Consider the following 25,602-nt stretch of genomic DNA (forward strand, 5'->3'; position numbering starts at 1 on the left):
CATTCATTGTTTCAACTGGATACTTAGCTGTTTACCAGAGCTCCAATTGTGAAGGCACATTAGAGCAAGAAATTACAGGAGCCTTACACAATAGCTGTGTGCCTTCTTTTAATGTGCTGCTAGTGCTCAGTACTTGTGACCCAAAATTTGAAAAGGTAATTAAATCTCTGAACTATAATTTACTTCTGTACATTTTTTCTTTCTGCACCTGATGCCTATAAACTGTGTTGTTTTAAGGAGGTAGGCTTTATCACTTGCCTACTGGACACTTATACCCCCTTCTTTACCAGGCCAATTTTCAGCTTTCAGCGCTGTCTCACTTTGAATGACAATTGCGCGGTCATGCAAGATTGTAACCATATGACATTTTTATTGTTTTTTTTATCACAAATAGAGCTTTCTTTTGGTGGTATTTAATCAGTGCTGGGCACTTTACTTTTTGCGCTATAAACAAAAAAATTTGAAAAAAAAAGTTTTTGTTCCTATTATTATAACATTTTTTCAAACAGGTCATTTTTCTCCTTCACTGATGTGCGTTGATGAGGCAGCACTGATGGGCACTAATAGGCGGCATTGATGGGAACTGATAGGCAGCCCTAATGAGGTAGCACGGATAGGCGGCACTGATAGGCAGCACTAATGAGGTGTCACGGATAGGCGGCATTGATAAGTGGCACTGATAGACAGCACTGATAGGTGGCACTGACTGGCATCACTGCTGGGCACTGACTGGCAGCACTGCTAGACATTCACTGGCACAACTGCTGGGCACTGACTGGCAGCACTGTTGGGCTGCACTGATGGGCACTGGTGGGTGGCACTGGTAGGCACAAGTGGGTGGCACTGCTGGGCACAGGTGTGTGGCACAGGTGGGTGCCCTGCTGGGCACAGGTGGGCAGAACTGGTGGGTGGCACTGCTGGGCACCGATCATCAGGGCACTGATCATTAGTGCCCTGATGATCGTTGCCGAACCCTGCTCTGACAACTGCCGGTTCTCGGCAGCACTTTCCTCATGCTTTGGCAGCGTGAGGAAAGTGCAGCCGAGAACCGGCAATTGCATTTCCCTGTGATCAGCATGTCATTGGACACGGCTGATCACGTGGTAAAAGGCCGCTGTGATTGGCCTTTTACCACATCACGTGATCAGCTGTGTCCGTAGGACACAGTGATCACGGAGATCGCCGGGTGCGCGCCTCAGGGGGCGCGCAGGAGAGCACGTTCAGGGAGGACGTCATATGAACTGGCCGACCGCAGTGTAGCCGTCATTCGGCTATCTGCGGTCAGCAGGTGGTTAATATGCACACTCACACTACTTAAGCACCCAAGGACCAATTTCTAATTAAAATTTTAATTTCTAATTAAAAACTAATTTCTAATTTTAGAAAGACCAAGTTCAAATGTTTTTGGGCCATGATGTTTAAGTACCAATAAATTGTACAGGCGACTATGTCAAGGCAAAAAAAATGTAGTACATCTCTGAAATGCACGTACATTTGCTCGCGTTTTATCCCTATAAAGACAGTGCAAGTACAGAAAATACTTGCTGAGCTGCCAAAAATGCACTCAGCTCTTAATTTCCTATTGTGGACTAACAACATAGCCATTTTGTGTCAGTCCTGCCCAGTTTTCATTTGCTTAACTGCTCAAGCACTCTAAGTGGAGAGAACAGGACACAGGGCAGCTCTGAATTTTTTTACAAGATCAACAGTTTTTTGCATTTGTAAAACAAAAGTGATAAAACAAAGTGCTTTCAACTGTATATTAAATAGACCATAAGAGAGCAAAAAAGTCAACTTAACTGTTAGGGCTTACATTTGGGGATGATTTACTAAGGGAAAATAGACTGTGCATTTTTAAGTGCAGTTGCTACAGAACTTTGTAAATGAAGTAAAGATTCACTTTACAAAGAATACCCAATCACATGCAAGGAAAAAAAATGTATGATGGAAGCAAGCAGCTCATCCCCTCATTTACTAAGCTCCGGAGCAACTGCACTTGCAAAGTGCACAGTCTATTTGCCTTTAGTAAATCAACCCCTTTGTGTTCAGACCATCAAAGTCAGGGATAAAAGGGTTTGCCAACATTCTGAAGTTGGAGAGAAGCTAATATTCATTCTTTCAGCTTGTGGCTAGATTTGAATGATTTTAGTCTGCATGGTGCCTAGTTCACTTTTGCAGCCAAATTGGGAGAACACATATATTTATTACATTCATATAGCATAACCTTTTTAAAAAAAATATTGCTTACATTTTACTTGCTCTTTTCTGAAAACTCCAAAACTGATGTTTTCCTCTGATATGCAGAGAGGGCTGGAGAAGTATTTTTTAGCATAAATTATCCTGTCTATATTGGGCTGGCAGATCTTACTCTGAGTTGTAAACTACTGTAGATTTTCACATTCTGTCCTAGCAAAGGGTTAAAGATCTAAAAGCTAGGCTTCTTCATTGTATGGCAAATAGTGGAAACTTGTTTCTCCCCTTTGAACAGTTTGAACAGATTGAGTTTCTTCTAACGTTCAAATTGTTCAATGAAGTTTACAGAGTCCACTAGGCCTACTTCAAACAAACACCTATAAACTTAATGTGATTCTAAAGGCTTTTTAAAAAAACCCACGTCTATACTTACCTGCTCTGTGCAGTGGTTTTGCACAGAGCAGCCTCAATCCTCCTCTTCTTCGGTCCCTCGCCAGCACTCCTGGCCCCTCCCTCCTTTCGGTGCCTCTACAGCAAGTAGCTTGCTATGGGGACACCCAAGCATGTGCACTACCCAGCCACTGCTCCATGTGTCCATTCACACACCGAGCTGCAGCTCGGCCCCATCCCCTCTCTTCTCATTGGCTCACTGGCTGTGATTGGCAGCAGTGAGACTGCATGAAGGTAAAACACCTTTAGCCTTTACAACCACTTTAAGAAATAAATTTTTTAAATGTATTTTAGTTATGCTGTGTGAATGGGAACACATAAACATATAGTGGGGTTTTCTTAGATTTGACTGCAAAAGTGCAAATATATTTGGTAAGTGATGATACCTACAAATTTAAATTTTTATGAAATGTTTGTTTTAACAGGTAACCCCCAGCCACTGTTAACCTCCCTGGCGGTATGATTATTTCAGATTTTTGGTGCTGAAAGCGGTACCATTTTTTTGCATGGAAATATGTATTTTTTTAATTGTAGGCCTGTAATTTTTAGGAAAAACTCACTGAAATCTGTCCGAACAAGAGTCTAGTAAACATCCCGGGTATGATAAAATTTGAAACACAAAATCATAAATTATAATTTAATAAATAATCATAAAAATAATATAAAAATAATAAAAAATTTAATTCAATAATATAATCAAACCAAAAACACTGAAATTTGAAATATAGCGCCAAGTTCGCACATTGCTGAGCTCAGTCGCAAAATCGTTTTCAGTGTCTGATGACGAATTTCCCCCACGAATCATTATCACTCAATTCTGCAAGTGGTTCTGATTTACTATCGCTGTTCTCTAGCTGATCTAAACCGCTTTTGACCTAAAGGGACACTTTTTGGATGCCATGGACGTTTCTCAGTTTCCAGGCAGAAAGAACAGACAAAATGCAGGCAGGGCGCCGGACAAAGCACTAGGGACAAAATGTATGTGAAATTGGTTGAGACAGCAATGTTTTACTATGTAAAATGTAAAAAAAAAAAAATGACATTTTTTAAAATTTTTAAATTTCCCGCCGCCTGCGGCGCCCGTACGTCCCGACGTCACAGGGACAGGACACAGAAGCCGGATGCTGGCATCGGCCGGAGGAGATGGCCGGGGACGCTGCAGGGGACACATCGTGGGAGCGCAGGGTAAGGTAAGTGAAGAACACATGCCGGAGCAGTGCCGCATGGTATTCCCGAGTGTAGCTCGGGGTTACCGCTTTTGGTACTGAAATGTTACCCCGAGCTACACTCGGGAATACCGCTAAGGAGGTTAAAGTGTTCCTAAACCCACAACAGTAAAATCAGTCTGTATATGCATGCTTGTTATACTCACTGTGGAACCTAATGGGGTGCATTGTGTAAAAAGGATGTTTGATCCTGTCTTCTCTGGTCATTCCCTTCTTCTACTGTCCCCAATCCATCTGCTAAAAGAACAGAGCATTGAGGGCAAGCTGCACATGCTCAATTTGGTATGTATTGCTAGAGAGTCTTTTTTTTTTTTTCTTAGGACAGTGCATGTGATCAGCACAGGGCCAATCAGCACTTTAGAGACAGAGGGTCAAAGGGAATGAAGACTGCTTTAAATGCTGATGAGGAAATTTATTTAGCAGTTTATATTTACTACAATAACTGCATTTCCATGTTCTGTGTACTGTGGGAGACAAGATAGAGCGAATGTAGGGTCTTGGGTTTAGTAACTTTTTAACTTATATTTTTATCCCTTCCCTATCCTTTATTTTCAAAATATACTCTGAACTTTAAAGGATAAGTTCACCTTTTGGAACTTGTAATATGCTCCAGCACATGTCCTCCTCGCCTCCCAATGCCCCCTCCCTGTGACACTGGAGGATCCTTTCCCCACACCCTCTGTCACATTGATAAAATAGTGCGGCTGTGTGGGGCTCCGCCCACACAGCTGCATCACTCATTCAAAATAATCTGGGACTTACAGAACTACAAGTCACCTTGGTAGACACCTTGTAGTCCTTAATTAACAGTGAGGGCCCTAATGAGCATACTCATAGTTCATTCACAAGCCCTGCAGCTTTAAAACTGTCAGCCCATGCAGAGGTATGGCCCGAAAGCTGTCAGTCTTGTCTGCAGGAGCCTGACATTGCACCCGTGATCAGTGGATGCTTTCAGGCTCCTGTAGGAAAAATTAATAACTGCACATTTTTTTTCTGTAAAATTTAGCCTTCAACCTTAACGATCACACCAGCCATAACTCTATCCTTCAGTTTAACCCCTTATAGATTTCAGTTTCTGAATGGGCAAATTGACAGTAAATTAACAGTACAGAATTTAGCATACTGGCAATGGGTTTGATTTACTAAAGGCACATAAACTGTACACTTTTGGTGCAGTTGCACTCATTTTCCCCAAAGCTTAGGGAAAGTGGTGAAGCTCTGCTGATTTCCATTATCCAATCAAGTGCAAAAATACTGTTTTTTTTTTTATTTTCCTTGCACCTGATTGGGCATTCTTTACAAAGCGAAGCTGCACCATATTTGCCTTTAGTAAATAAACACCATTGTTTTCTGGATAACATTAGCACTTCTCTGCAACTTTACACTTCATGCCTTTACTCTTCATTAATTTAGCAATATATTACAACAAGAATTTTAAAAATATACTTATCCTGCACATAATTGCACAACATGTGTTTAATTCAAATCGTATTAGCTCTTGGGTATAAACATTTATAATATACAGCATATCACTAAACCATAAAAGAGTATATTGGAAACAATTTTATCCCGGTAATGTCCACCATACCAGTATTTAGCACACCTATAATCATTTTATCCTCACAGGAATTTTCAAAATAAATATAATTCTAAAATATAATTTGTTTAATGCAAGTCATTTTCAAAATGAAAGTTTTTGATGTAAGAAGATTTGCAAACAAAATTAATTACCTTTCTGGAAGTGCTTTGCTGCTAGATCCTCTGTAATCCTTTATAAATACCTGTGCTTTGATTTTAAGCCTCTGCACATTGTCCATGGAAGCAGTAAAGAAGGTGTTCAAGCTGCAACTATAGGTCAGCCTTTCTAAAGCTAGCTGCAGACATTAGATTGTGGTTCAGTGTAGGTCATGATCCAACCTCTAAACATTATCTTATAAAATAATATTTTTTTAGTAAGCATGCCGATATTGCCGGAAAGAGATGAAGGTTCAGACACACTTGCTGGCCATATCTTAGAACAGAAAAAGTAGATAAAGTTCTATGATGACAGCATACATTTTTATTTTAAAATATCAACATTGTAATAACAATGTACACAAGGTATATATTCATAGTCATTTACGTAGTTATAGCCGACAATCCAGTATAAGCTTACTTAAACATTTCTTTCCATGTTGTGAGCGTTACCTGTCTGTTGGCCATCTCTTCCCACAACTTTCTGGATTTCCTGCATGCTTTGCAGGTTCTCCTCTGTTGTTTACTTTCAATTTCTAAGGACTACAAATTCCATGGTACCTTGCTGCCAGCAAGCAGTGATTCCTGTACTGACTCTGCCTCCTGAAACTTCTCCTTTCACCATCTCTGTAGATCAGAAGGCAGGCTCTGTGAATTATGTGACACAGCAGTGCCTACTCACAGGACATAGTGAATACGAGTCATAGAATCCAAGTGATTGTGTGGGGATCTTCACAAAGTAAGTTTTCAAGCTTCAAGATCATTCAGATTATTAGGAGTAGACTAGATATAATTGAAATACAATGTGGAAATGAATATATAATTTAGTATTTTGACTATACCTGCATTTATAGACATAAAGCTTGTTCTTCAATTCAGCCAGAATCCTCTATTGGTGATCATGGTATGTCTAGATAAAGCCCTCCTTAACCACTTAAAGACCACCCCCCCTCCCCAAAATGTACTGTGGATGGGTGGCCCATACAGACACAGTGATGTACCTTTTTATATTGCTGGACTCTTCTGGTTACCGGGCAGACACACGCACCTCTGCCCACTGACTCTCACTGTGATTAGACAGACATTGAGGAATTCTGTCAGCTGGTCCCGGCCAATGATTCATGGCTGGGACCTGCTGACCGGCTGTGTCCAATCACAGCTCAGAGCCCTGTGTTGACAATCAATACTGGGCTTTGTATAGAGTGAACGATTTCTTTGTTTCTTCTCCCTGCTTTCCAAAGAGCTTTTTAGTAGAAGCAGCACATAATACACACATTAACACTTGTTAGACACACACTAAACCCCTTGATTACCCCGAGGGGTTAACCCCTTCCCAGCCAGTGTCATTAGTACAGTTACAGTGTATAGTGTTATCACTGATCACTGTATTAGTGTCATTGGTGATGTAACTGTGTTAGTGGTATAAAGAAAAAATCCAGTATACATACCTTAGTTTGTAGACGCTCTACATTTCAAGCAAACCAACCAATATACACTTATTGGGATTTTCTGTTACCAAAGACATCTAGCAGAATACATTTTGGCCTAAATTTATAGTTGAATTTGATTTTTATTCAGAAGATGCATAAAGTATTACAGTAGGCACAATAGGTGTTGGTTAAAACAATAACCAACAAACCTACACAAACAGAAAAGGGGGTACAAGGGGGTACATGCATCAGGTCAGAGTAGTGCTCAGAAGAAGATATTACAATACATAACAATGGGAACAATCCTAAGAATGTAGATGCCATAACATAAGTCATATAAAACACCAACAGAAGGTTTGAGCTGAGTTATGCACCCAAGAGAGTCCCCCATGTGGGAGAACGACATATAGAATCAGACTGCCCACCCTACAAGGGGGGGGGGGGCTCAAGAGAGACTGGACAACCATCCACCATTCATATCTTAAACCTGAACTTGATAAGTTACAAATAAAGAAGAAAGGAAAAAAGGAAGAAAGGAAAATCAAATAAGAATACAGAAGATAAATAAGAAGAATGGGTGTGTTTGAAGCAACCCTGGGAGTGTAGCCAAAAGGCATAGGTAATGCAACTGGAAGGACTGCCAGTGAGGTATGCCCTGATCTCATGCAGTGCTTATCCGCTGTTTAACTGGTCAGAGGTTGACTACAAATTGTCCAAAGAGTGAAAAACTTGTCAGAGGTTGAATTTTCTTGGGCCAGCAGTAACTCCAGTCTCATTGGGGTTTATTTACTAAAGCTGGAGAGTCCAAAATCAGACTCCCTTCTGCATAGAAACCAATCAGCTTCTAACCTCAGCTTGTTCAATGAAGCTTTGGCAATGAAACCTGGAAGCTGATTGGTTTCTATGCAGAAGGGAGTCTGATTTTGGACTCTCCAGCTTTAGTAAATAAACCCCACTGTGTCATTCATAACATGCACCCAGTGTATGAGGGAGGGAGTACTGAATGGTTTCCACATGGAAGGTCATTTTGGCCTAAAATTATGAAGAAATTTGATTTTTCTGTATTTTATTGCATATGTTTTATAGCAGAAAGTAAATACATATTGATTTTTTTTAAATATCTTTTTATAATAAAAAAAACCCTCAGTGGTGATCAAATACCACCAACAGTAAGCTCTATTTGTGTGAAAAAATTATATAGATTTCATTTGGGTACTGTATTGCATGACCATGCACTTACCAGTTAAAGCAGTGCAGTGCTAAATAGCAAAAAATAGCCTGGTCATGAAGGGGGTAAATCCTTCTAGCCAAATACATGAAGTAGGTGCTACTACCTCCCAGTGTTATAATGCAGCTTTATCACCGGTGCTCTGGCAGAGGCAGCTGACTCATCATCCACACAATCTGTATAAGCCCGACTCTGAAATCAAGCAACTTACAGTGAAGACCAGACCAGAAGTAAAAATGTGAAAGTCCCATTAAAAATGAGTTTAATGTAAATGTTTTAGGTAATTAAAAGTAGCTGAAATGGGTATTTAGTGAGAATACAGCATTTTTTTCTTTCTTTGGATAACCAAATGAAAACTTTTGGTGGGGAAGTCATACAGCCACGTGAAAAAGTAAATACACTCAATAGAAAGATTTGAATTTTCGGGCAAACATTTGATCTTCTCTTAGTGCCAGTTCAAATATATGCAGGTTGGATGTGATTTTAACTGCATCCAATCTGCATGACATGTGAAATACCATTGCTTCCTATGGTGCTTGTTCAGATATGTCCGGTGCACTGGCGGTGCGGATTCAGTGTGGTTTGAAAAAGAGTCATGTGCGATTTCTGAGCAGTGCCTTCAGTTTCAGGTGTGGATTACAGGTTATTGACTTCTATGGGAACCATTTCTAAACTGCATGTGTGTGAACAGGATACGATCCTGAGCTAATCCTGTCCTGAACCTGATGTGAACCTGACCTGAACCGCTAAACAGCTACTGTGTCAATTAGCTGTGAAACCTGAGCTTCAATCCGCACCTCACACGTGTGAATCAGCTCTGACACAGTGCCTATGGATAAAAGGCATACATTTAAACAAATGACGTATGAAATTGACACAGTGTAATTATTCTTTTAATCTAAAGTAACAAAAATGCAGATTGGTCATGTTGAAAATGTACACCTCACCATTTACCACTACTTTCAAGTGATATTAAACACACAATCAAACATTTATTATACTGCAGCTCACCAATTCTTAGTTTAGGTTTTGTTTCCTTTTTTTTCCTGGTGATCCAGCCAGTAAGTCTGTTGTTTTTCAACAGAACAAGCTCTCATGCAAATGTATCAGTAAAGAGAGTTTAGAGAAACCAATTACCACTGACAGGGTGCTTACAGTGATCAGCTTTTTAAAAAAGCGGTTGCTGTAACTGATTACTCAAATGATGTAACAGTAATAGCTTTTCTGAGAGGAGGAAAGTAAAGTATTGGTCTTGTCAGTGTGCTGTGACATCTTTATTATCTATGTACGGGTCGGGGCAGGTTCTAGATCAGGTTGTTTTGCTCAGCTACATTGTATTGTGGAGAAAAGTCTCAAAGAGTTCCGGGCAGTGCTGCCCAACAAGCATGTTTGAATCACAAGGCTGGTTGAACAGAATTCTTTGGAAGGTGAAACAGTTCACATACTGCTCACACATTGAGTACAGCTTTAAAGTTCTCAGTTATGGTTAGACCAAAGTCCTCGGTTTTAGACCTAAGTCCTTGGTTTTAGACCTAGGTCTTACCCTAGATCAAGGTTTTTCCACCAAGGTTCCAAGGAACCCTAGGGTTCCTCCAGAGGTTGCTAGGGATTCCTTGAGCAATCAGCAATGTCTACCTCTTAGATACGTTCCCACTGACATCATTGATCTTTTTAACTATCTTTAAGGGGTTAATTCTTCTAAGTGACCCCAAGTGTAAGGAGCATTCTTCCCACTGACCATCACAATAATATGTCATGAGTTGTGGATATAGTCATTTTTAAAAATTATTTCAAGGGTTCCTCTGTGTTTGAAAAGGCTAAAAAAGGCTGCTCTAGGTGGTCATCAGCATCTGTGACTTGGTTTACAGTGGTCCTCCAACCACAGATCTATGAAAATCACTGCTTTCTTCTATAGATATGTGTTAAACTATACAAATAATACAACTGTAGCTTTACAGTGCCTGAAGCAATGAAATGAACATTTCCACCTCCTGTATTACTCATGAATCATGATTACACTCATGTATAGTATCATTTATTTTATGTGAATTATAGGATTAGCTTTTCTCTTCCTGTGCTGTTAATTTGAGTATTTGTATATGATAACATTTATCAGACTCCATGCTCATACATCATTAAAGGGCATTAGTCAGTGATATCGACAGCAGAGTATTTAACAATTTCAGAAAATGGACAGATCTATTTCCAAATGCTACCCAGGGACAGGTCTTCAGTTTTTTGACCAAAGATGAAATTAATCTTACTGGCTGAACTATCAGGTCATTAGTAACTGTCACAGTCCCACTTCATATACAGACAAGGCTTGGCAGGGAGGAATCATTTATCTGAGTGAAGGGTATTCAGAGACTTGGCTTCTGTAGCTCCTCTTGGGGAAACTGTCTTGAAGGAGGTTGGTATGAAAAAAAAATAATTAAATGCATGCATTTTTATCAATAGGGACACGTTAGATCTTTGTTTGAAATGTGTTTTTCTTTTACTTTTCTTATTTTCAGAATTGCTTTGGGGGTTCTATATTCCATAATCATACAAGTTCCATAAAAGCTTAAAGGCTTGCTGATTTCAATGGTCTTTTTTTAGATATGTGCAGAATGAAAACATTTGTTTCATTTCAGATTGATTCGTTAAGTTACTAATTTTATTTCGCTGCATTTGTAACAAAATTTGTTTAGTTTAATTTTGTTTAATGTTTCTTTTTTTTTCGACCAGATTAAAATTTTTCCAATGGGCTTGAATTATTTGAATCAAATTGAATTTTAAAATGTCATTGAAAATGTCGAACCAATCCAAATGTATTCTATGCAAATTGTGGAAGACGGTTATATTTTTCTATTCTGTTCTTTTATTTTCTATGCTTTTTTTTTTGCTTCTCCTTTCTTTTCTATTCTGCTGTTTTATTTTCTATTCTGTTCTTTTCTAGTCTTTTCTATTCTTTATTTTTTATTATATTCTTTTCTATTACATTTTTTGTACTCTATTCTATTTTATTTTCTATTCTATTCTAATCTATTCTTTTATTTTCTATCCTTTTTCTTTTCTTTCCTATCCTATTATTTTCTATTGTTCCTTTATTTTCTATTCTATTTTATTCTATTCTTTTATTTTTTCTATTCTATGCTGTTCCGTTTTACGCTATACTTTTTGGTTCTATTCTGTTTTATTCTTTTCGAAATTTAAATTTTGGAAGATGGCTATATTCTAACAGTAATACACCTAGGGTTCCATTTACTAAAGCCAGTTCACTGGTGCAGCTATGCATGGTAGCCAATCAGCTTCTAACCTCAGCTTGTTCAATTAAGCTTTAGCAATAAAACCTGGAAGATGATTGGTTTCTACCCAGAAGTGCACGAGATTCTGAGTGAACTAGCTTTAGTAAATAAACCTCAAAGTCAAGAAAATCAGCAATATGTTTATATTTCAAATTTGTTTTCAAATTTAATTCTATTGCATTTCAATTCGATTAAATTTTATTTAGTTATTTCAGATTCGTTTAAATTTGTTACTATTATAATTTGGAGATTCTGATACATTGAAAGAATTATTAAACCCACAACAGTATTATTATTATTATTCCACAGGATTTATATAGTGCCAACAGTTTGTTCAGTGCTTTAAAATCAGTCTGTAAAGTAAAGCATGCATGTTATACACGGTGGAACCTAAAGGGTTAATCCTCTGCATTGTGTAAATTGCTGTTTGATCCTGACTTCTCTGATCCTTCCCTTCTTCCAGTTCCCCCCTCTTATCTACCAATAAGACATATAGTGTGGAGTCTCTCTGCACATGCTCAGCTTGGTGTGTATTGCTAGAGATTTTCTTTTTTTTCTTGGGAGAGTACATGTGATCAGCACAGGGCCAATCAGCAATATCCAGACAGAGGTCAGGGGTTCTTTATACGCCTAGAGAAAAATGAATACTCCTCCTACAAGTTTTAACCAGTGCTCAGCTGAACACTGATATAAGCCACAAGACTGCTCAAACTGCTGATGAGAAATGATTGGGACCCAGAACCCCCGATTCTGGGTCGCCTGATCGCTGTAATAGCATCTGATTGGCTATCACAGTAATCAGTCACTGTGAAGCCTGCCTCCCTTGTTTTCTCTCTGTGATTTGAGGAGAGATACATTGTATCTCTCTCTGTCCTTTTAGAGAGAAAAAAACAAGTATGTGTAATAAATAAATAAATACATAAATACATATATTAATAATAAAAATAAACAAAAATACCTAGATCAAGGTTTGATCTAGGTCTGTGCCAGGGTTAGTGTTTGCATCAAGGTCATGGTCAAGGGTCAGGGTCAGTTTTTTTCGTCAGGATTTTTAAAAAATTTTTAAATTAGTGTCTGTGTCAAGATAAAAAAAAGCAAATTGCACACTATAGTTTCTGAGCTGTACTACTGGTACAAACAACAACTAACATACACACATGGGGTATTGCTGCGATCGTCAGGAGCAGCAGAAATTATTTTGGGTTGTTGTTTGGTGGTAGGTTATGGTAGTAGCAAGAAATGCACAGCTAATTTAAAAAAAAAAGTGTTTTTTTTACTACTTTGGGCCAGTTTTCCTTTGGTAATAATAATAAACCAGGAGATATCCGTTACCATTTACCACTAAATGAAAACCCAATTTGTCTTGAAAAAAACAAGGTATAATCTACCTGGATGCACAAAGAAGTTGTGATATGTATGGTTTTGGTAACACATGTCAAAGTTGCACAATTGCGCTTAGGCGTTAAGATTTGTTTTACCCTTAGGCACGAAGGGGTTAATGAATTTCAGATTTATTCTACTCTGGCTTTTATAATGTTAGATTCTTCTTTTATTATTCTCATATTAGCTATACCATTTATAATAGAAATATTTAACTTTACTGATCATTCTCAAGGCCAGATTATATTTATTATGGAGTCCAAGAGAACCAGAAGGGTGGCCAAGTGATCATGTCATCCAGTTCTGTTTCCTCTGTTTAAATTCCACCAGGGAGGGGGGGCGTGTCCAAGATGGCGACCGGAGCGGCCGCATAATCCGGAGCTCCGGTGCCGAGCTTTTAAATCCGCTGCCATCCGTGCGGCAGCGGATCACGGAGTGACGGCGGAGGACCCGGGTAGTATCCCCGATCCCGGGGAGTCGGAACCCGGGTGATATTTCCGCCCCTCGTGGCGGCTGACGTCCGCGGCCTGGTGCGGCCGCGTGGGCCGGGGCTCCGGCGCCACCCATCAGCTCTCCCATCCGCACCTGCTGCCATCCGGGCTGTGGGAGATCGCCTGGGGACATCCGCGGCGCCCTCTGCATTGCTGGGACTGGGGGAGAGACGCCGCTGAGCCTTGCTGCTTCCCGCGGTGGCGGCGGCCTCTGCGGCCTACATCACCGGTCTGGAGCCTCCATCTGGTCACAGTGAGTGGGGGATGCGGGTGCCCTCTTATTATTAGCTCCCCCCACAGTGACCTGGGAGTGGGCCTCACGTTGCTGACCCCGGATCCTGCCATCTCCTGTAACCACAGCCCCTGTTGGGCTCAGAGGCCTACTGGGGCCTTAATATTGCCCCGTGGAGTGTCTCCCTGGAGGGCCCTGTGCTTGGTGTTGGAGGTCCTCTGCTTCCCACTTGTCCCTCTTGTGTCCTAGGTTGGGATCTGGTGCCATCATCCTGCTCCGGTGTGCTATATCTGCGTGTTACTGTGATCTATGTCCTCTCTACCCTTCCATGACTTGCTAATTATCTTTACAATATAATGTTCTTGCAGATGAATCTAACCGCATTCATGTAACTACAACCCTAAACCTATTTTGGGCGTTATAGGTCCCCTGGGGTTATAATCTCCATTCATTATCCTATTTTCAGTTGATCACCCCCAGGAGACTCCCTGTATGCCGTCCACAAAGAAAAAAAAGGGACAAGCCCAGAAGTCCCTCACGACATACCTACTTAAGGCACACGAGCTTTGTAACATGTCTCCAGTCAATACAGAGCGAGCATCCCTGTCCGATCCCACACAGGATACCACCGCTCCCTTATCGGCCTTGGTCAGTGAAAATACACAGCAACTTACAAAAGGAGACTTGGAGTCCTGCTTGGAATCTATGTACGCCAAACTAGCCGCCAAATTTCAATCAGAATTGCATAAAAGCACTAATGTTCTCTCTCAGGAAATAGCCATGCTGGGCTCCAGGACAGACCGCTTAGAAACCAAACACGATGAACTTAGCCTGGCCTATGGTGAACTTTCCAGAGAGCATGATCATTTACAAACGGCCTTTTTTCAACTACAGGCGCAGGTGGAGGACCTTGATAATCGCAATCGCAGGAATAATCTGCGAATCAGGGGAATCCCGGAGTCTATGTCTGACCTCTCCTTAATCGTGACCAAATTATTTCAATCACTCCTCCCGGATCGTGACCCTGGGTCTTTTGCCTGTGACCGCATCCATAGAGCCCTGCGCCCTAAACCTCCTACTGACAAGCCACCTAGGGATATTGTCCTGTGCATGAGGGACTTTTTGACCAAAGAGGAAATACTCAGAGCTGCTCGCAATACCCCTACGATCTCCTTTGAAGGCTCGGTCTTACAAATCTTTCCGGATGTTTCCCCGGCCACGTTGGAGAAGCGTAGAAAAATGAAAGAAGTCACAACGGTCCTGTTCTCAGCTCGTATTCGCTACAAATGGGGCTTTCCCTTTAAGTTGATTGTTCCACATAATGGGAGCACATATATAGCTACATCTCCTTCTGAAGGTAGAGCAATCTTGGCCAAACTGGGCCTAGCGGATGCCCCATCACCTCAACGTCCACCCTCCACCCCTCGTGTCTCTCTCATTTGGCATACCCCATCTCCACGGACAGATAGAAGGAGAGTCAGACAGGATCTGGGTTGATAGGTCCATTCTCACTTGCCTATTACCTATTGTTTGACAGTCCTTGGTCTTGCCTATTGTCTTTTATGACTTTACCGAGAATTGAGACACAGGGATTTTGTTTCTTACATCTTACGCTGTCAGGATGTGTATTTCTATGGTTACTGCTATGTTAATTTTATAATCCTGAGTAATGTGTGTGTCTTGCATTGATAGCTGGACGAGTTAAGGTATAACAAGGGTCTTTGGTCCCTCTTAATTGCGCCCATTGGTTTATGGTTCCACAACTTTTTGACACGTTACCCCACCCTGCCTCCTGACATGGCCGGAAGTGTCGCCGCCCGATTGAGGGGTGGCAGTTCCGTTTTCCATGTTTTAGGGAGACAGGGTTTGGGCCCATTTGGCCCCTTAATATTTGAACTTTTTGTTTTATCAGGTATGACAAATTTTCAGCCTGATCCATGTTCTTTAGTTACCTTATTTGTAGGAGCTCTTCAAATCTCCTCTCTATTGTTTTTTGTCTTCTTTTTTTTCAACACTTTAGTGCATGAGGATGGTGTTGTGTCGGTCTGTGGACATCATGGCCCCCATCTTGGGGCCGGGAGGTCCCCTGGGCTGGTTCTGCCACCTGTACGTCTGTCTGCTATAGACCTGCGGATTTCTATGTCTAGCCAATTAATTTTAGGGGATATCCTTGTAATGTGTACTTTTATGATGATAGTAATAAGCTCTGTTTACTATGGTAATTCAATGTATTTCGCATAATGTCCAGGGTTTCAATTCGCCAAACAAGCGCAAAACGGCCTTTCTTCAATATAAACGACTGGGAGCCAAGATTATCTTATTACAGGAAACACATTTTGCAGCTGCAAAACACCCGACATATTTTCATAGATCTTACAGGCAGGGGTATTATACCCTGCATTCCTCCAAGAGTAGGGGCGTAGCCATCTTTCTACATAACTCATTCCCCTTTGAGGTTCAACATGTGTATCGTGATCCGGACAGTAGGTTTATCATTCTTAAAGGCACCCTTTCAGGTCGAGAACTTACTATTGCTAATGTATATGCACCGAATTCAGCACAAGCTACCTTTTTTTCAAAATTTTTTGGTACTCTGGATAGGTTTTTGTCTCCTCATCTCTTGGTGGGTGGGGATTTTAATCTGGTGGCAAATCCTCTTTTGGACCGTAGTTCCCCCTCGCATTCTTCCCAGGCTTTCCCAAAATCCCTTACTAAGAAATTAGATACCCTCCAGTTGGTGGATGCCTGGAGAGCGCACAACACCGGAGCCAGGGATTACACATTTTATTCCCACCCACATGACTCTTATGCTAGATTAGACTATATATATTGTACCCCAATTTTACTAGCTAATTCTAAGGTAGCTTGCATTCATTTGAGCCCCTGGTCGGATCACAGTATTGTGGCCTTATCTATCACATTTGTGGGATTGGCACCTACTCCCTTCTCTTGGAGACTTAATGACTCTATGCTAACCGATATTGACTCTCGCCAGGAAGTGGTTCCATCTATTCAGGAATATTTTCAATCTAATTTAACCCCTGATATTTCCCCAGCCACACTCTGGGTAGCCCACAAGGCGGTCCTACGAGGCCGACTTATCTGCATGGCCTCATCCAGAAATAGAAAACGTTGGCAGCAAATACTACTTCTAACCCGAGAATTAGAAGCACACTATAGAAGCCATGTCGCTAATCCATCTCTACTTAATAAACAGCTACTGTCCCAAAAGCGCTTGGAACTGAATGCCCTGCTTTCCCAAAAAACTGAAAAGGCCCTTCGCTGGTCGAAGGCCTCATTCCTATTACATAGTAACTCGGCATCTACCATGTTCACAAGGAAGTTGAACCACTCTCTGCGCCCCCCACACGTGTATAAATTACGCACAAATTCGGGTGCTATCTCATCTCTACCTCAGGAAGTCTTGGGTATTTTCGAACATTTTTATTCTAAACTACTAGCTCCTCCGCAGTCGGATTCTGTCCCTCTGTCGGACTCTTGGCTGGACTCTATACCCCTCCCTGCCCTTACACCCTCTCAGATTGTCACTCTTAATGCCCCCTGTACTTTAGAGGAAATAACATGTGCGATAGGCGCGCTCAAGCGCTCTACTGCGCCGGGTCCTGACGGATTTACCGCTAGCTATTATAAACATTTTGCCTCTACATTGGCTCCATACTTGATAACTTTATTTAATGATGTTTTGCAGGGGGGTAAGTTCCCTGAGGAGATGTTATTGGCTAACATGTCTCTAATACCCAAGCCACAGAAGGACCACTGTTTGCCACAAAACTATAGACCAATCTCAGTCATGAATAATGATCTAAAGATATTTAGCCGTATTTTGGCGGACCGGTTGGCCCCTATCATCTCCTCTTTGGTCTCTCCAGACCAGTCGGGTTTTATTCCCGACAGATTTATTACTGATAACATTCGTCTCACTCTAAATGTTATTCAAGACGCCAATTTACATTCCAAAGAGGTTCTGTTGATGAGTTTGGATATAAACAAGGCCTTTGATAGTGTTCTTTGGCCCTACTTGTTCTCCTTGCTACAGAAAATGGGCTTTAGTGAGGGGTTTTTGGCAGGCATACATGCCCTGTATGACTCTCCTAAAACGAGAATTAGGCTTCCTGGCTGTAACTCTGACTTCTTTACATTGGGTAGAGGTACCCGCCAGGGCTGTCCTCTTTCACCCCTTTTATTTGCGCTGGTGTTGGAACCTTTGGCATTGGCAATTAAATCACATTCGGATATTTCTGGCTATTCATTATTAGTTTCACATTTTAAATTGAGCATGTATGCTGATGATGTTATGCTTTTTATTACTAACCCGTTGACTTCTTTACCTAACTTGTGTGCTGTATTGAACGATTTTGCCAAAGTGTCAGGTCTCACCGTTAATTTTACCAAATCTGTGGTCATGCCTGTTAATGTTCCTGACTCCCTAAGTGCATCTCTCCGTAGTTCTTTCCCATTTCGCTGGGTCAAGGACAGGATATCCTATCTGGGGATTAACCTCACTCCCAGATGCTCGGATATATTTGCGGCTAATTATCCACCATGTGTATCGCGTCTCTCTACTCTACTGAAGATCTGGCACGGTTATCATATCTCCTTTCTGGGTAGAGTCACGGCGGTTAAAATGAATATTTTGCCCAAATTGCTTTATCTTTTTAGAGCACTTCCAGTTCCGGTCTCAAAAACCTTTTTGGATCATTTTCAGCGGACTATTAATAATTTTATTTGGGGAAATAAGCATCCACGTTTTGCCTCATCCATTTTGTATCGCTCACAATGGTCGGGAGGTCTCGGTCTTCCTAACTTTTGGCTATATTATCTCTCGGCTCGTTTTGCGCAATTGTCACAATGGGCTACTATTAACTCTCAAATCCCGTGGAACAAGTTTGAGTCTCAGTCGATACGTCCTTTTTATTTACCGGGAATTTTATGGTCTAACATCTCCCCCCGATCGACTGTTTTTCATAACTCCATAGTGACTCACTCACTGACGCTTTGGTCCAAACACAAATCTAAATTGGGTTTAGTCTCTTCTATTCCCCCAGGTGTGTCATTTTTTGGGGATCCTACTTTTGTTGTAGCCTTTTCTTCCCCTCATATGTTTCGTTGGTGGTATGATCGATCTTTTATCAGATTATCTGATTTCCAAAGAGGAGGATCTTATATTACCTTTGATATGCTGCGCGTGTTGTTTGATGTTCCTCTTCGTGAGTACCTTCGTTATAGACAGATTAGGCACTTTTTTAAGGCGCACTTTGGCCTTACCCCATCCTCTCCGATTTCCTTTTTTGAACGTATCAGCCGTGACTCTCCCAGGGGTAGGGGTCTTATCTCAAATCTTTATCACCAATTTTTGATCTGTCTTTTTCATGCTCCCCCTTTGTACAGACGAAAATGGGAGGAGGATTGTGGCGTCACTTTTTCGGATGAGGATTGGGATTCCATGGTGGATAATATATGCAAGAGCTCTAGATCTCTTTCGGTTCGTGAGATGGCCCTTAAAGTTCTAACCAGATGGTATTATACCCCGTCAAGACTACATGTACTGTTTCCACAAACGTCCCCTCTATGTTTTCGGGGCTGTGACTGCACGGGTACTTTGGTTCATATATTTTGGGATTGCCCGACCATATCTTTGATCTGGCGTAGGATTTCTGAGGTCGCTGCCTTATTGTCGGGTGCCCCGATACGATTGTCCATGCAGACCTGTTTATTGGGGGCCCATATCCCAGGGGTCTCTGATGCCAATCTGAGATTGATACACACATTATGTATTGCCACTTTATGGTCTATTGCCCTACATTGGAGGTCCAATGTTGTACCCTTGGACTCCGTTTTACACAGAACTGACACTGTAATGCTTATGGAACGCATTCATTATACCCTACTGGATAAGATGCACTTATACGATAAAAAATGGGAGTCATGGAGAGATTGCAGACACTTATTACATGCTTAATAACATCCCCAGTAAAAGTTGGCTGGCATGTACTATTGACAGGTTTATCACCTAACCTACTTTGTCGTTTATGTACTTCATGCACTTGTAACTTCCTCTTTTTTTTCTTATCTTCTTTGTTATGTTAATATACCTTTATGTATTGTACTTTTCAAAAGTGCCTTGTTTTTGCTGACAATATCACTTTTAAAGTGTGCTGTTGTTCTACTGTCTACTCATGTACAATAAAATCGTTTGTAAACAAAAAAATTCCACCAGGGAAACTGATTGCATAGAGTTTGTATGTTATCTTCATATTTGCTAGGGTTTCTACTTAGTACACTTGTTTCCTCCAACAAAGCAAAAATGTACTGTCAGATTTATTGGAGTGCAACTTGTAGTGTTTATGTGTGCGATAGGGACATTAGATTGTAAGCTCCTTCGGGGCAGATAACGTTTTCATGTGTACTGTAAAACACTGCTATATATGTTATCAATGCATAACTGTGAGAACTAATATATATATATATATATATATATATATATATATACAGTTGCAAGAAAAAGTATGTGAACCCCTTGGGATTACGTGGAGTTTTGCATGAATTGGGCATAAAATGTGCTTTGAACGTCATCTAAGTCACAACAATAGAAGAACACAGTCTGCTGAACATAATACTACACAAACATTAGATGTTGCCATGGTTTAATTGCACATAACATGTAAACATTCACAGTGCAGGGAGGAAAAAGTATGTGAGGCCCTAGCTTAATGACTTCTCCCAGAGCTAATTGGAGCCAGGAGTGAGCCAACCTTGACTCCAATCAGTGTGATGATATTGGATGTGTTGCTGACAGCTGTCCTGCCCTTAAAAAACACACACCTGTTTTGGGTTTACTGGTTTCAAGAAGCACTGTCTGATGTGAACCATGCCTCGCAGAAAAGAGCTCTCAGAAGACCTATGATCAAGAATTGTTGACTTGCATGAAGCTGGAAAGGGTTACAAAAGTATCTCCAAAAGCCTTGATGTTCATGTGTCCACGGTAAGACAGACTGTCTACAAATGGGGAAAGCTTAGCACTGTTGCTACTCTCCCTAGGCGTGGTCGTCCTGTAAAAATGACTGCAAAAGCACAGCGCAGAATGCTGCATGAGGTAAAGAAGAATCCCAGAGTGTCAGCTAAAGACCTACAGAAATCTCTGGCACATGCTAACATTTTTGTTGACACATCTACAATAAGGAAAACATTAAACAAGAATGGAGTACATGGGAGGACACCACGGAGGAAGCCATTGCTGTCCAAAAAGAATATTGCAGCACGTTTGAAGTTTGCAAAAGAGCACCTGGATGTTCCACAGCACTACTGGCAAAATATACTGTGGACAGATGACACCAAGATTGAGTTGTTTGGGAAGAACACACAACACTATGTGTGGAGAAAAAAAGGCACAGCACACCAACATCAAAACCTCATCCCCACTGTAAAACATGGCGGAGGGAGCATCATGGTTTGGGGCTGCTTTGCTGCCTCAGGGCCTGGACGGATTGTTGTCATTGATGGGAAAATGAATTCCAGAGTTTATCAAGACATTTTGCAGGAAAATGTACGACCATCTGTCTGCCAACTGAAGCACCACAGAGGATGGGTGATTCAACAGGACAATGACCCAAAGCATACAAGTAATTCAACAAAACAATGGCTGCAACAGTACAGAATACGCCTTCTGGAGTGGCCCAGTCAGAGTCCTGACCTCAACCCGATTGAAATGCTGTGGCATGACCTTAAGAGAGCGATTCACACCAGACATCCCAATAATATTGCTACACTGAAACAGTTTTGTGAAGAGGAGTGGTCCAAAATTACTCCAGATCGTTGTGCAGGTCTGATCTGCAACTACAGGAAACGTTTGGTTGAGGTTATTGCTGCCAAAGGAGGGTCAACCAGTTATTAAGTCCAAAGGTTCACATACTTTTTCCTCCCTGCACTGTGAATGTTTACATGTTATGTGCAATTAAACCATGGCAACATCTAATGTTTGTGTAGTATTATGTTCAGCAGACTGTGTTCTTCTATTGTTGTGACTTAGATGACGTTCAGAGCACATTTTATGCCCAATTCATGCAAAACTCCACGTAATCCCAAGGGGTTCACATACTTTTTCTTGCAACTGTATATATACACACACACACCGGCCACTTTATTAGGTACACATCATTACACCACCATCAGCCTGAACCGTTGAGAGATGGTACTCTGCATACCTTGGTTGTGACGAGTGGTTATTTGAGTTACTGTTATCTTTCCATCATATCAAACCAGTCTGCCCATTCTCTGACCTCTGACATCAACACGGCATTTTCATCCACACAACTGCAGCTCACTGGAAATTTTCTCTTTTTCGGACCTTTCTCTGTAAACCTTAAAGATGGCTGTGCTTGAAAATCCCAGTAGATCAGCAGTTTTTGAAATACTCAGACCAGCCCTTCTGGCAACAACAACCATGACATGTTCAAAGTAATTTAAATCCCCTTCCTTTTACATTCTGATACTCTGTTTGAACTTTAGCAAGTCGTCTTCACCACGAGGAGACTAATTAAATGCATTGTCTTACTGCCATATGATTGGCTGACTCGAAATTTGTGTTACCAAGCAATTGAACTAGGTGCAGTTAATAAAGCCATTTATAACTCTGCCCCAAATTACATCAATGATCTTGTCTCTGAATATCACCCAAACCGTACTCTCCGCTCCTCGCAAGACCTCCTGCTCTCTAGCTCCCTTGTCTCATCCCATGCTCGTCTCCAGGACTTTTCAAGAGCTTCCCCCATCCTCTGGAACTCTCTACCCCAATTTATCAGACTATCGCCTACTCTGCTCACTTTTAGGTGATCTCTGAAAACCTATCTCTTCAGGGAAGCCTATCCTGCCGTCAGCTAATAATGGAATCTTCTACTCTTCCAACCAGTCCATCCCCACAGTTACTACCTTTTTGTACCACTAGCCCCTTCCTCCTAGATTGTAAGCTCTAAGGAGCAGGGCCATTCTTTCTCTCTTGTATTGAACTGTATTGTTGCTGTATTTTCTCCCGTTATATTGTAAAGCGCTGAGCAAAACTGTTGGCGCTATATAAATCCTCTTTAATAATAATAATAAAGTGACCAGTTATTGTGTGTAAGTATGTATGTGTGTGTATGTATGTATATATATATATGTGTGTATATATATATATATATATATATATATAAAATCTACCCTGGTTGGTCATGGTCTTGATGCGCTGTGAACATGTCCACTTTTTTCAGCAAGCAAATCTGTATTGATAACACGTACAAAAGTCATGAAATAATAATTAATTAGTTAATTAAAGCGCCAATAAACTGACTATTAGAAAGATCGATGGTCTGGAAACCCTGGCTGGAAATCTGGAGGAGTGTGGAATGAAGTTCTTAGGAATGGCCTCATTTCCTGTGGACTGATTAGTTATTTTAACCCTTTGATCTGGTGCTGCTGAACACTTTGCCTGCTGGGTAATTTTAGACAAAATCAGCTACCTTATCTGTACAATGAGGGAATCAATGACTTCTAATTTTTCGCAGTTTGTGGTGTACTATTGAGTTCCATGCAGCACAGGGAGGTGTCTCCAGTTTGGCATCTTAGTCAGCTGTATCCCACGAAGACAGTTTGTCTTGTCATGTACAGCAGGATTGAATAAATAATCACACATGCAATATATCTAATACAGTACGCTCTGGAATGAAAAGCAATGTGTTCATTAGAGTTCTGATTCATAAGTTAAAGTGTAAGTCCAGGATAATTTTAATTAAGCCTAACCACTTGAACTCCTGAAGGCTTTACCACCTTCATAACAAGGCTTTTTTTTGTGTGTGCTATTCAGCACTGCCCTACTGGCAATTGTACAGTCATGAAACACTGCACCCAAATTAAATTTATATCATTTTTTTAGATCTTTAGAGCTTTATTTTTGTAATATTTGATTATGACTGTATTTTAATTTTTTTTTACGTAAACAAAGTTTAAAAAAAACTTTTTTCTACTTTCTATTATAAAACATAGATCCAAAAAAATGAAATGTCTTCATAAATATAGGCCAAAGTGTTTTCTGCTACATGTGTTTGGTAAAAACAAAAAACACATCTAACATGGTGGACACTATACTATTGGGACACTAGCCACTTACTGACTGCGCTATAGCCAAATGACAGCTACAGTGCAGTTGTCCAGTGCTGGGAGGGCATCCAATGACCCACCCGGAGTTCCCTGTGATTGCTGTGTCCTTTAGACACAGCTGATCACATGACAGGGTAAAGGGCCAATCAGAGCGGCCTTTTACCACGTGATCAGCTGTGTCCAATCACAGCTGATCATGATGTAAACACACTTGACAGTTATTGGCACAGTGTGAGGAAAGTATTGCTGATAACCGGCAAGTGTGAAAGGAGACATCTACACTGATAATCAGGGCCCTGATTATCAGTGCAGCATCAAGAGTGCCCTTAGTGCTGCCAATCTGTACCCATCAGTGCTGCCAATCTGTGCCTTTCAGTTCTGCCAATCTGTGCCCATCAGTGCTGCCAATCTATGCCCATCAGTGCAACCAATCTGTGCCTATCAGTGCCCTTTAGTGCTGCCTATTATTGCCCATCAGTGCCACCTGTCAGTGCTCATCATTGCTGCCTATCAGTGCTCATCAGTGCTGCCTTGTAAATGTCCACATGTGCCACCTCTTCAGTGCAGCCTATCAGTGCCCATCATTGTGGCATATCTGTGTCTCCTGAGCAGTGCCCATCAATGCTGCGCATCAGTGCTGCATATAAGTGCCCATCTGTGCAGCCTCAATAATGCACATCAGTGAAGGAGAAAATTACCTGTTTGCAAAATTTTGTAATAGAAACTGACAAATTTGTTTTTCAAAATTGTTGTCCTTTTTTCGTTTGTTTAGCAAAAAATAAAACATTCAGTGGTGATTAAATACCACCAAAAGAAAGCTCTCTTTGTGTGAAAAAAATGATAAAATTCCATATGGGTTCAGTGTTGCATGACCGCGCAATTGTCATTCAAACTGCAACAGCACTGGAAGATGAAAATTAGCCTGGGCAGGAAGGGGGTAAAAGTGCCTGGTAGGCAAGTGGCTAGTAAAGTTCAGACCGTGACCAGGATACTGATCCAGAAACACACTATACTAGTAAGGCGGAGATCATACTGTGGTTGTGATAATGTGGTGGGCAATCAAGGACTGATGCTAGCTGACACTGGCTGGGAGGGACTCTAACTAACACTATCTGACATAGTTAATGACACTAATACAGTGATGATAACGTACACTCTCACTGTAATAATGACACTAGCTGTCTGACTAACAAGTCTATGTGTGATAATTTTATATACAGACTGGCTGGCTTTTCTCCCTGATCTCAGATCTGAAGGATACGTGAGATCAGGAAGCAGAACCAGCCAGATCTGTGTTCTGTGTTTACTAACACACCGGTCTCTGTGTTTGTGGTTGGCCACAGCTGTCAGCAGGTTCACAGCCAAAATCAATGGCTGTGAGGCTTCTGACAAACTTGTGCTGTGTCCAACCAGAGCATGCACAGCAGAGAGCACGCACATGTGCGCACCAGTAAACCTGGAAGTTCAGGGCAACATCAGAGCCAGCAGTAAAAGTTTGGCAAGTGGTTAAAGTGATTGTAGACATATATTTTTTTAATAACAAACATGTCATACTTACCTGCTCCCCCCCCCAGTGCTTCTGGCTCCTCCCCCTACTGGGTGCCCCCATAGCAAGCTGCTTACTCCTGATCCATGCACTGTGCGTCCACTTGCCTCTCTGCTCACTGGCTGTGATTGCCAGCAGAAGGAGCCAATGTATCTACCTTCTGCTTCCATGTTCAGTGTGGAGAAAGAGAGCAGAGAGAGCCACTGCTCTTGGGCACAGCGCTGCATCAAGATTGGGCTCAGGTAGGTATAAGGGG

Source organism: Staurois parvus, unplaced genomic scaffold, assembly GCF_062004578.1.
Source record: "Staurois parvus isolate SC_StPar_1 unplaced genomic scaffold, SC_StPar_1.0 ptg000548l, whole genome shotgun sequence".
NCBI classification, from domain to species: Eukaryota; Metazoa; Chordata; class Amphibia; order Anura; family Ranidae; genus Staurois; species Staurois parvus.